The 13,526-nt window shown below is 38.4% G+C and overlaps 1 non-coding gene across 1 annotated transcript; it reads left to right on the top strand.

The window, feature by feature from the left end:
* Positions 1-1,519: 1,519 nt before the first annotated feature.
* Positions 1,520-1,623, top strand: LOC112719459 (small nucleolar RNA R71). Its single transcript, XR_003161761.1, has one exon. It is a non-coding gene; the product is annotated as a small nucleolar RNA R71 (small nucleolar RNA).
* Positions 1,624-13,526: the final 11,903 nt, after the last annotated feature.

Raw genomic sequence — 13,526 nt, forward strand, 5'->3', positions numbered from 1 at the left:
CTTTTGTCACAGAGGGATGGCCATGTGCTTGAAACACAAGGTATTCCCCATTCAGTTGAAGGACTAACTCTCCTCTGTTGACATCTATCACAGCTTCTGCTGTGGCTAGGAAAGGTCTTCCTAGGATGATGCATTCATCATCTTCCTTCCTAGTATCTAGGATGATGAAATCAGCAGGGATGTAAAAGTTTTCAACTCTTACTAGCACGTCCTCTACTATCCCATGAGCTTCTCTCATGGATTTGTCTGCCAATTGTAATGAGAACAAGGCAGGTTGTACCTCAATGATCCCTAGCTTCTCCATTACAGAGAGTGGCATAAGGTTTATTCCTGACCCAAGATCACACAGAGCTTTTTCAAAGCTCATGGTGCCAATGGTGCAAGGTATTAAGAACTTGCCAGGATCTTGTTTCTTTTGAGGTAGAGTTTCCTGAATCCAAGTCTCTAATTCACTAATGAGCAAGGGAGGTTCACTTTCCCAAGTCTCATTACCAAATAACTTGGCATTCAGCTTCATGATAGCTCCTAAGTATTGAGCAACTTGCTCTTCAGTCACATCTTCATCCTCTTCAGAGGATGAATAATAGTCAGAGCTCATGAATGGCAGAAGGAGATTTAGTGGAATCTCTATGGTCTCTGTGTGAGCCTCAGATTCCTCAGGATCCTTATTAGGAAGCTCCTTCTTGCTTGGAGGACGTCCCAGGAGGTCTTCCTCACTGGGATTTTCGTCCTCCTCTGTCTTTGTGCATTCGGCCATGTTGACTAAGTCAATGGCTTTGCACTCTCCTTTTGGATTCTCTTCTGTATTACTTGGGAGAATACTGGGAGGAGTTTCAATAACTTTCTTACTCAGCTGGCCTACTTGTGCCTCCAAATTTCTAATGGAGGATCTTGTTTCATTCATGAAACTGAAAGTGGCTTTTGACAGATCAGAGACTATATTAGCTAAATTAGAATTGTTTTGTTCAGCATTCTCTGTCTGTTGCTGAGAAGATGATGGATATGGCTTACTATTATTCAGCCTATTGCGTCCACCATTGTTAAAACCTTGTTGAGGTTTTTGTTGATCCTTCCAGGAGAAATTTGGATGATTTCTCCATGATGGGTTATAGGTGTTTCCATAAGGTTCACCCAGATAATTAACCTCTGCCATGGCAGGGTTTTCAGGATCATAAGCTTCTTCAGAAGCAGCCTCTCTAGTACTGTTGGATGCATTTTGCAATCCATTCAGATTTTGAGAGATTATGTTGACCTGTTGGGTCAACATTTTGTTCTGAGCCAATATGGCATTCAGAGCATCAATTTCAAGAACTCCTTTCTTATGAGGGACCCATTATTCACGGAATTCCTCTCAGAGGTATACATGAACTGGTTGTTAGCAACCATGTCAATGAGTTCTTGAGCCTCTTCAGGCGTTTTCTTCAGGTGAATGGATCCACCTGCAGAATGGTCCAATGACATTTTCGAAAATTCAGAGAGACCATAATAGAAGATATCTAATAGGGTCCATTCTGAAAACATGTCAGATGGACATCTTTTGGTCAACTGCTTGTATCTTTCCCAAGCTTCATAGAGGGATTCACCATCTTTTTGTTTGAAGGTTTGAACATCCACTCTCAGCTTGCTTAGCTTTTGAGGAGGAAAGAATTTATCCAGAAAGGCAGTGACCAGCTTATCCCAGGAGTCCAGGCTATCCTTAGGTTGTGAGTTCAACCATATTCTAGCTCTGTCTCTTACAGCAAAAGGGAAAAGCATGAGTCTGTAGACTTCAGGATTAACTCCATTTGTCTTTACAGTATCACAGACTTGCAAGAATTCAGTTAAAAACTGATAAGGATCTTCAGATGGAAGTCCATAAAACTTGCAGTTTTGTTGCATTAATGCAACTAGTTGAGGCTTAAGCTCAAAGTTATTGGCTCCAATGGCAGGAATGGAGATGCTTCTTCCATCAAACTTGGATGTTGGCTTTGTGAAGTCACCAAGCATTCTCCTTGCATTATTATTATTATTATTTTCGGCTGCCATGTCCTTCTCTTGTTCGAAAATTTCTGAAAGGTTATTTCTGGATTGTTGTAATTTAGCTTCTCTTAATTTTCTCTTCAGAGTCCTTTCAGGTTCTGGATCAGCTTCAACAAGAGTGCCTTTATCCTTGTTCCTGCTCATAAGAGAGAGAAGAAAACAAGAAAAGAAGGAGGAATCCTCTATGTCACAGTATAGAGATTCCTTTATGTTAGTAGAAGAAGAAAGGGGTAGAAGAAAGAAGAAGGATGGATTCGGATTTGGATGAAGAGAGGTGAAGAGAAGTGTTAGTAATTAAATAATTAAATAGAAGAAGAGAGGAGAGGGAGAGGATTTTCGAAAATAATTTTTGAAAAAGAAGTTAGTAATTTCGAAAATTAAAAATAAAATAAGTTTAAAATTAAAATGTAAAACAATTAAAAAGAATTTTTGAAAAAGAGAGGGAGAATTTTCGAAAATTAGAGAGGGAAAAATAGTTAGGTTGTTTTGAAAAAGATAAGAAACAAACAAAAAGTTAGTTAGTTGATTGAAAAAGATTTGAAATCAAATTTTGAAAAAGATAAGAGGATAAGAAGTTAGATAAGATATTTTGAAATCAAATTTTGAAATAAAATTTTTTTTGAAAAAGATAAGATAAAAGATAAAAAGATATATTAGAAAAAGATATTTTGAAAAAGATTTAATTTTAAAATTGACTTAACTAACAAGAAATTACAAGATAAGATTCTAGAACTTAAAGATTGAACCTTTCTTAACAAGAAAGTAACAAACTTCAAATTTTTGAACCAATCACATTAATTGTTAGCTAATTTTTCGAAAATTGGATAAAAAGATAAGAAAAAAGATTTTGAAAATATTTTGAAAAATAATTTTGAAATTTTCGAAAATTATAAAAAAAATGAAAAAGATATGATTTTTGAAAAAGATTTTGAAAAGATAAGATTTTTAAAATTGAAATTTTGACTTGACTTGTAAGAAACAACTAATTTTAAAAATTTTTGACCAAGTCAACCCAAAATTTCGAAATTTTGGAGGGAAATAAGGAAAAGATATTTTTTTATTTTTTTGAATTTTTAAAGAAAAACACAAAAATGGCCCAAAACATGAAAATTTTGGATCAAGACACAAGATGCATGCAAGAGTGCTATGAATGTCTAGATGAACACCAAGAACACTATGAAGATCATGATGAACATCAAGAACATAATTTTGAAAAATTTTTGATGCAAATAAAACATGCAAGACACCAAACTTAGAAATCTTTAATGCATGAAAAATATGAATGCAAAAATGCACATGAAAAACAACAAACAACACAAAACAAGAATTCATCAAGATCAAACAAGAAGACTTGTCAAGGACAACTTGAAGATCATGAAGAACACTATGAATGCATGAGATTTTCGAAAAAAAATGCAAGAAGAATTTTAAAAGCATGCAATTAACACCAAACTTAAAAATTAACACAAGACTCAAACAAGAAACACAAAATATTTTTTATTTTTATGATTTTCTAATTTTTTTTTTGTATTTTTTATTAAATTTTTCGAAAATATAGTTTGGAAAAACGAAAAATAAAAAGAAAAATTTTGAAAAAGATTTTGAAAAGAAAATTACCTAATCTGAGCAACAAGATGAACCGTCAGTTGTCCATACTCGAACAATCCCCGGCAACGGCGCCAAAAACTTGGTGGACGAAATTGTGATCACATGTTCTAATTATTTTGAGATGAAGGCTTCTAAGGGGCAGCACCTGAATAGGGCACTGTTTATTTTCTTCACAACTCCGTTCAACTAACCAGCAAGTGTACTGGGTCGTCCAAGTAATAAACCTTACGTGAGTAAGGGTCGAATCCACAGAGATTGTTGGTATGAAGCAAGCTATGGTCACCTTGCAAATCTCAGTTAGGCAGATTAAAATAGTTTTATGGGTTTTCGAAAATAGAAATAATGAAAGGGATAAAGATACTTATGCAGATTCATTGGTGGGAATTTCAGATAAGCGGATGGAGATGCTGTAGAGCTCTTGGACGCCTGTTCTCCTACTCCTTCTACTCAATCCTTCTTACTCCTTTCCATGGCAAGCTTTGTATAGGGGTTCACCATCAACTGTGGCTACTTTCATTCCTCACGGGGAAATAACCTGTGCGGCTGTCACTCGCACAGCTAACCAGTCTGGAGGCATCACCCATGGCTGATGGCTACATCCCATCCTCGCAGTGAAAACTATGCTAACGCACTCTGTCACAGTACGGCTAATCACCGGTTGGTTCCCGCTCCTACTGGAATAGAATCCCTCTTTTGCGTCTGTCACTAACGCCCAGCAGGTTAAAGTTTGAAGCACGTCACGGTCATTCATTACCGGAATCCTACTCGGAATACCACAGACAAGGTTAGACTTTCCGGATTCCCAGGATCCTACTCGGAATACCACAGACAAGGTGAGACTTTCCGGATCCTCATAAATGCCGCCATCTATCTAGCTTATACCACGAAGATTCTGTTGGGGAATCTAAGAGATATACATTCAAGCTCTGTTGCATGTAGAACGGAAGTGGTTGTCAATCACTCACATTCATAAGTGAGAATAATAATGAGGGTAATCTGACTCATCACATTCATCATGTTCTTGGGTACGAATGAATATCTTGGAATAAGAATAAGAGAGATTTGAATAAAAGAAGATAGAATTTCATTAATACTTGAGGTACAGCAGAGCTCCACACCCTTAATCTATGGTGTGCAGAAACTCCACCGTTGAAAATACATAAGCAAAGAGTTCAGGCATGGCCGAATGGCCAGCCCTCTCTAACGTGATCACAGGATTCAAAATACAATCCAGGATGTCTAATACAATAGATAAATGACCTATATATACTAGACTAGCTACTAGGGTTTACATGAGTAAGTAATTGATGCATAAATCCACTTCCGGGGCCCACGTGGTGTATGTTTGGGCTGAGCTTGATCATTCCACGAGCTAAGGCATTTCTTGGCGTTAAACTTTGAGTTATGACGTGTATTGGGCGTTTAACTCCGGATCCTGACGTTTTTCTAGCGTTTAACTCCAGACAGCAGCGTGTACTTGGCGTTTAATGCCAAGTTACGTCGTCATTCTTCGAATAAAGTATGGACTATTATATATTGCTGGAAAGCCCTGGATGTCTACTTTCCAACGCCGTTGAGAGCGCGCCAATTGGAGTTCTGTAGCTCCAGAAAATCCATTTCGAGTGCAGGGAGGTCAGAATCCAACAGCATCAGCAGTCCTTTTGTCAGCCTTCTTCAGAGTTTTGCTCAAATCCCTCAATTTCAGTCAGAATTTACCTGAAATCACAGAAAAACACACAAACTCATAGTAAAGTCCAGAAATGTGAATTTAGCATAAAAACTAATGAAAACATCCCTAAAAGTAGCTTAAACTTACTAAAAACTATGTGAAAACAATGCCAAAAAGCGTATAAATTATCCGCTCATCACAACACCAAACTTAAATTATTGCTTGTCCCCAAGCAACTGAAAATCAAATAGGATAAAAAGAAGAGAATATACTATAAAGTCCAAAATATCAATGAATATTAATTTAATTAGATGAGCGGAGCTTGTAGCTTTTTGCTTCTGAACAGTTTTGGCATCTCACTTTTTCCTTTGAAGTTTAGAGTGATTGGCTTCTCTAGGAACTTAGAATTTCAGATAGTGTTATTGACTTTCCTAGTTAGGCATGTTGATTCTTGAACACAGCTACTTTATGAGTCTTGGCTGTGGCCCTAAGCACTTTGTCTTCCAGTATTACCACCGGATACACAAATGCCACAGACACATAACTGGGTGAACCTTTTCAGATTGTGACTCAGCTTTGCTAAAGTCCCCAGTTAGTGGTGTCCAGAGCTCTTAAGCACACTCTTTAGCTTTGGATCACGACTTTAACCATTCAGTCTCAAGCTTTTCATTTGGACCTTCATGACACAAGCACATGGTTAGGGACAGCTTGATTTAGCCGCTTAGGCCTGGATTTTATTTCCTTGGGCCCTCCTATCCATTAATGCTCAAAGCCTTGGATCTTTGCTAAAATTTTCGCCACTTTTTTTTTCACTGCTTTTTCTTGCTTCAAGAATCAATTTCATGATGTTTTTCAGATCATCAATAACATTTCTCTTTGTTCATCATTCTTTCAAGAGCCAACAATTTTAACACTCATAGACAACAAGATCAAAAATATGCACTGTTCATTCATTCATTCAGAAAACAAAAATTATTGCCACCACATCAATATAATTAAATTAAATTCACTAATAATTTCGAAAATTATGTATTTCTTGTTCTTTTGAATTAAAACATTTTTCTTTTAAGAGAGGTGAAAGACTAATGGATTTTATTCATAGCTTTAAGGCATGGTTACACACTAATGATCATGAAGTAGAAACACAAAAACATAGATAAACATAACACTTAAAAACCGAAAACAGAAAGAAAATAAAGAACAAGGAATGAATCCACCTCTAGTGGCGTCTTCTTCTTGAACCTCCATCTTCTTCTTCCTCCTCTCTTCCCCAACCTCCGTCGCAGCAGCAGCACCGGCCGCCGCCGCACAACCTACCTCCGTCACCACCTTCGGCCATCATTCCTCTTCCCCTTTCACCACCATCCGTCCTCTCTCTCTCCCTCTCCTCTCACCCCTCTCACCGTGACCAATCCCTCCGCCGCCACCCCGTTACCACTGCCGGCGGCCCGCTCTCCCACTCCTTCCTGCATATTACCCTATCATTCTCTTCTCCCACCATCACCGTCCCCTTAGTCCTCATTCCTCCGGCCAACCCACCGCGCCAGCCGTCTCCACCAACACCGTTCACGGCGGTGCCAGTTCCTGTTTCTGCTGCCCATCCCTGTGTCCTTTCCATTCTTAGTTCCTCTCTGCCCCCAGGTTCCTGCTCCATTTCTGTTACTTTTTTTTTCTATTTTTCCCTTTTTACTGTTCGTCTTGATTAATTACTGTAATTGCATGTAGTTAGTTTAAATTCAAATTTTGTATGCTAGGTTAGAGAGAAATAATTGCGGTTAGGTAGCTAGGGCTGGATAGAGGATTCTAGGCCTGATAAGTGCTCCGTTCGTGCATAATTGCTGTCTGCTTATTTGGATGTTGTATGCTGATTTTGGACTGTTTTTATGCATTTCTTGCTGCCTGAATACTATACCATTGTTGCTGTACTTACTTGATGTTGTTTTCTATGCTAATTGTGCTAATTTGCTATCCGGGAACGTCCAATTTTAAGCCGGAATGCTGCCCGATTTTCAAGGAAATTAGTTTCATTTTGAGCTTTATTTCAAATTTGGGCAACTTTCTATTTCCTTTTGACTTCCCGGATTTGCACAATCATTGTGAACATGAACCATATCTTTTCTTTTCATTGCGCATAAATATCATCATATCACTAATCCACTTTTCTAACTCACTAATTTCTTTAACCATCTAACTTCCGCTCACCTTTAACCCCCTTTAACAATTCTTTCAAAAAATATGATGATATTATTGCCTTTTGAATATGAGTTGTTGATTTTAATGAAGCTTGCTTTCTTGGTTTACTTGTTCACTTTTGCATATTCATTGCAACATCATGATTATTCTTTGATAATTGTATCCTAAACATGCCTTCTTTGCTACATGCTAAATGTTTTATATATTCTATCATATTTTTCAGGATGTCGGATAAGGGCAAAGCCATAGCCACTACCTCCAAGAAGAGAAAACACTCTATCCCCTCCATTCCTTCCATCTACAAGAATTATGCCAAGAACCCGTTAAATGATGTAGACAAGGAAAATCAACAGTTACCTTCTACCAATCCAGACAAATTCCCCAATATCTACTGCGAGCTCCGGTTTTCTAGATATCGAACTACAAAGTTGAACATTGAGAAGAAGCTGCTCCTCCCTACTGATGTGAGACGGTCTATTACCGGTCGGATCCTTGAGTTGGGTATCGACTTTGTTGACCGGGATTTGGGGGATGTCAATGTATCTTGGGTGAAGAAATTTTACTGCAACTTCTTCCGTCCCACATTGGATTCGGTTCAGGTGCGGGGTAGAGAGATTATGATTACTGAGACTGCGATTGAGGAGGCACTACAGTGCCGGCATGTACCTGATGAGCTGTGTGCCCATCAGCAGGCAGAGATAGCCATCCACAGCATGACTTTTGATTATGAGGCACTCAGGACTATTATTGGGTTACCAGATGCCACATGGGTTATGGATGTGAATAATACCAAGCCGAAAGGAATGCTCTTTACTCATCTGACTCGTGAGGCCAAGACTTGGCAGATGATCTTCGCTTGCTATGTCCTACCCACCACCCATTTTTCTGAGATCCCTATGGAGATGCTTCTACTGATTGGGTGTGTTATGGAGGGGAAGGAGGTCTCTTTCCCTAGACTTATCCGACAGTGTATGTGGCGGGCGCATATTCATGGCCTACTCCCATTTCCTACATTGGTCACGAGTATGGCGGCCCTAGCTGAGGTCCCATGGCTGGACGATGATGTGCGACCACTGCCCCCTGATGTTGATGACAGGGAGGTTACTATCCCCTGGGGTGGTTGGGTGCACGAGAGGCCACTAGCTAGACGCCGTTCTCGGGCTAGAGCTGTCATCGGGACACCTTCACCATCAGCCCCTACAGCTGCCCCATCATCCTCTACAACTGCAGCTCCTTCATCATCTACAGATCCGCCAGCAGCACCTGAGCCTACTTATCTCATGGTCTAGCGTCTTTTCCAGTTTTTAGAGCGTGAGCGACGCCATGTTAGCCGCCGTTTGGACCGGATGGACCAGGCGCTGATTTCTTTGGGTGCTGAGCTACCTCCGCTCCCCGATTCTCCAGCCTCCGATGAGCAGGATCATCAGGAGGAGGATGCGGAGGCACCGGTTCAGCAGGATGCCCATGACACTACAGCGCCACCAGAGACTTATGAGGAGCCGGTCCCACAGCCACAGCCACAGCCAGAGCCTATCGTTGTACCTCCCACTGATCCTCCGGTTTAGCATCGAGGACGATGCTTGGTTTTAAGTGTGGGGAGGGCACCGGTAGCATTATTCGGGAACCGGTGAACTTTTCAGCCTAGTTATCCTATTTTGCACATTTTTGTATATATTTTGATGCATTTCTGGTTTGCTTTGGACACTTTTATTGCTTATTTTGGATTTTAGATATTTTAATGCTCTTGGATATTTTTAGATGTTTTGGATGATAGATTCCGTACTTTTAGTTGGATTTTTCTTTATACATTTTTGTTTATCTTTACTTTTAGTTGTGGTTGTGATTAGAAAGCATACTTTGAATTGCAAAATACTTAGTCACCCTTTTTGCATAAGAAATTGAGTTTAAGTGAAAAAGGAAAGGGTGAACTAAGAAAAATTTTCGAATTTTTCAATCACAACAATGCCTAGTCAAATATTGAAATTTTCCAAGAAGTTTAAACATAGGGCATTGACCCAATTGATTGAAGAAAAATTTTGGTAAACTTGCTTGAATTTCATACTCTGTGAATCATGCATTGAACTAAGAACACAAGCTTGTGAGACTTGAGCCTATTGATGTGGTTACATTTTATAACCACTTATTTTCCATTCTTGTGTGAAATTGTTCTCTTTCTATGATTGTAATCCTTGATTTGGTTGATTCTATATGTCCATTTATTTCTTGTATTTATGCATTTGTATGATTGAGGCCATTACTTCCTTAGCCACTTACCCAAATAGCCAACCTTTTATTCTCCATTGTTAGCCAATTTTGAGCCTGTGCTTAACCAACTTATTCTCAACTTAGCACATTACAAGCCAAGGCGGAAAACCAATAAAAGTCCTTGTTTGGGTCTTTGATTAGCCTAGGCTAGTGAGAGTGTTTATTATTCAAAGTTGGTGAGGCTTGGGAACATTGGATGGGATAAAAGGGGTAGTACACTTTCGTGCTTAGGAATTGGGTACATACTCATGTATTGATTAAATGAATAGACCTTATGCATTGATGTTCTTGTATATAGTTTGACAAAAGAAAAAGAAATAAAAAGAAAAAAAAAAGAGAAATAAAAGTGAAAATGAGAAAAACAAAAGAAAAGAAAAGAAAAAAAATTGTATACGGAAAAAGAAGAAAAAAATACTAAAAAGGGGACAAAACGCCCCAAAGTGAAGTCAATAAAAAGGAATCAATGCATAGGTGTTATGAATCAAATAGGAAATGCATGAATATGTAAGGAAAAAAGTGAAGAATGGGTAGTTAGAATAGTTTGAACTTGTATAGGTCATTATATAGTTAGGTGGGGAAGTCTATGCTAATCAAAGATTCAAATCCTAGTCCACTTAACCATAAATGATCCTACCTTGACCCTAACCCCATTACAACCTAAATGAAAGACCTCATAATGAATGTATGCATGCATTGAATAAATGTTGATTGTTAGATGAAAATCAAATTTTGGAAAGCTTGATTAAAAGAGAATTGAGTGAATTGACCCTTAAACACTTGAGTGAATAGAGCGGATACACATCCGGTGAGGGTTCAAAAGTTCAATCACATGTATTCACCCATATTATCTATATCCTTGCAAGTTTAAATTCTTTTTGACAACTCAATACAATTGTGGTTTGGAATTAATTCCTATTACCTAGCCTTGTGCTTACACATGCTCTCTTGGCAATTTGATATGTTTGAGTTAAGCATTTGCATTTACTTTAGGTAGCTGCATTTAGATAGGACTCATATAGTTTAGTTGCATTCAATAAATGTCATAACCCTTAGTTCCTTCTTATTTTAGCATGAGGACATGCTAAGACTTAAGTGTGGGGAGGTTGACAAACCCCAATTTGACGGTTTGTTTTGTATTGAATTTAGAGCATCTTGATAGCCTTTTGTCACATTTAGCCTATGAATTAGCATGGTTTTGTTGTCTCTCCCATATTTGTGCTTAAGTGTAAAAACATGCTTTTAAACCTTATTTTGATGAATTCTAGTTTCTCTTTGATTCCATAAGATGCCTTGATGTGTTTGCTAGTAATTTCAGGATTGAAATAGGCTAGGCATGGACCAAAGGAAGCAAGGAAGGAAGCATACAAGTGGAGAGAAGCACAAAAAGCCAAAGAATTGATCCAGGCCAAGCACGCGCACGCGCACAAGGCGCTCGCGCGCACATTGCGAAACAGGACAAGGACGCGCACGCGTACCGTGCGCTCACGCGCCGATGGTGGCACATGACCTCATTAATGTAACACGTGCCTGGCGATTTTGGAAGGTTTTCAGCAACCAACTTTGGCGCCAAAATGCATATGAGAGCCAAGGATTGAAGGGGATTGACACACATTCACACACATAGACTAATTAGGGGATCATTAGATAGATAGTTAGTTTTAGAAGTAGTTTCTAGAGAGAGAAGCTCTCACTTCTCTCTAGAATTAGGATTAGGATTAGGTTTAGTTCTTAAGTCTAGGTTTAGATTCATCTTCTTCTACTTCTATCTTCTCAATTCCTTGTAGCTACATTCATCCTTCTCCTATTCTTTTGGTGTAATCTCTTTTATGTTGTTCTTATATTTTGTTGTAGATCTAGTATTGTTCCTTCTACTTTCTTTCAATTCAATTCAAGGTAATTCATAATAATTGTGTTTCTTTTGATTGTTGTTGTTAATTTCTTTCAATAATTGTTGTTAGATTCTCTTCTTGTTGTCAATTTGCTTTGCTTTTCTTTTGTGCCTTCCAAGTGTTTGATGAAATGCTTGGTAGGATTTTAGTGTAGCTTTTGTTCCTCTTGGCTTTGGTTGAGTAATTAGTGACTCTTGAGTTATCTAATCCTTTTGTTGATTGATAATTAGAAGTTGCTAATTGATTTGAATACCTCTAAAGCTAGTCTTTCCTTTAGGAGTTGATTAGGACTTGAGGAATCAAATTGATTCATCCACTTGACTTTCCTCCATGGTTAGAGGTTAACTAAGTGGGAGTAATGGATAATTTGTTATCACAATTGAGGAGGATAACTAGGATAGGACTTCTAGTTCTCATATCTTGCCAAGAGCTTTATTAGTTGTTAGGTTATTTCCCTTGCCATTTATAATTCTTGTCTATAATCTCAAAAACCCCAAAATAACTCACAACCAATAACAAGACACTTTATTGTAAATCCTAGGGAGAACGACCCGAGGTTTAAATACTTCGGTTTATAGATTTTAGGGGTTTGTACTTGTGACAAACAAATTTTTGTATGAAAGGATTATTGCTTAGTTTAGAAACTATACTTTACAACGAGATTTCCTTAGTGAAATTCTAAACCGTCAAAAATCCATTCGTCAATGGCGCCAAAAACTTAGTGCATGATACCATGGTCCAAACATAACTTCACAACTTCGCACAACTAACCAACAAGTGCACTAGGTCGTCCAAGTAATAAACCTTACGTGAGTAAGGGTCGATCCCACGGAGATTGTTGGTATGAAGCAAGCTATGGTCATCTTGTAAATCTTAGTTATGCGGATAATAAATGATTATGGAGTTTTTGAATAATAATAATAAATAAACAGAAAATAAAGATAGAAATACTTATGTAAATCATTAGTGGAAATTTCAGATAGGCGTATGAAGATGCTGTGCTCCTTTTGAATCTCTGCTTTCCTATTGCCTTCATCCAATCCTTTTTACTCCTTTCCATGGCAAGCTGTATGTAGGGCATCACCGTTGTCAATGGCTACATCCCATCCTCTCAGTAAAAAAGGTTCAAATGCTCTGTCACGGCACGGCTAATCATCTGTCGATTCTCGATCATGCCGGAATAGAATCCATTGATTCTTTTGCGTTTGTCATCACGCCCAACAATCGCGAGTTTGAAACTCGTCACAGTCATTCAATCCCTGAATCCTACTCAGAATACCACAGACAAGGTTTAGATTTTCCGGATTCTCATGAATGCCGCCATCAATTCTAGCTTATACCACGAAGATTCTGATTAAGGAATCCAAGAGATATGCGCTCGGTCTAAGGTAGAACGGAGGTGGTTGTCAGTCACGCGTTCATAGGTGAGAATGATGATGAGTGTCACGGATCATCACATTCGTCATGGTGAAGTGCAACGAATATTTTAGAACAGGAATAAACTGAATTGAATAGAAAATAGTAGTAATTGCATTAAAATTCGAGGTACAGCAGAGCTCCACACCCTTAATCTATGGTGTGTAGAAACTCCACCATTGAAAATACATAAGTGATGAAGGTCCAGGCATGGCCGAATGGCAGCCCCAAAAACGTGATCACAGGATCAAAAATACAATCCAGGATTTCTAATACAATAATAAAATGTCTTATTTATACTAGACTAGCTACTAGGGTTTACAAAAGTAAGTAATTGATGCAGAAATCTACTTCTGGGGCCCACTTGGTGTGTGCTTAGGCTGAGCTTGAGCTTTACACATGCAGAGGCTTCTTTTGGAGTTGAACGCCAAGTTGTAACGTATTTTTAGCGTTCAACTCTGGTTCGT

The sequence above is a fragment of the Arachis hypogaea genome, chromosome 10 (assembly GCF_003086295.3).
Source record: "Arachis hypogaea cultivar Tifrunner chromosome 10, arahy.Tifrunner.gnm2.J5K5, whole genome shotgun sequence".
In the NCBI taxonomy this organism is placed as follows: Eukaryota; Viridiplantae; Streptophyta; class Magnoliopsida; order Fabales; family Fabaceae; genus Arachis; species Arachis hypogaea.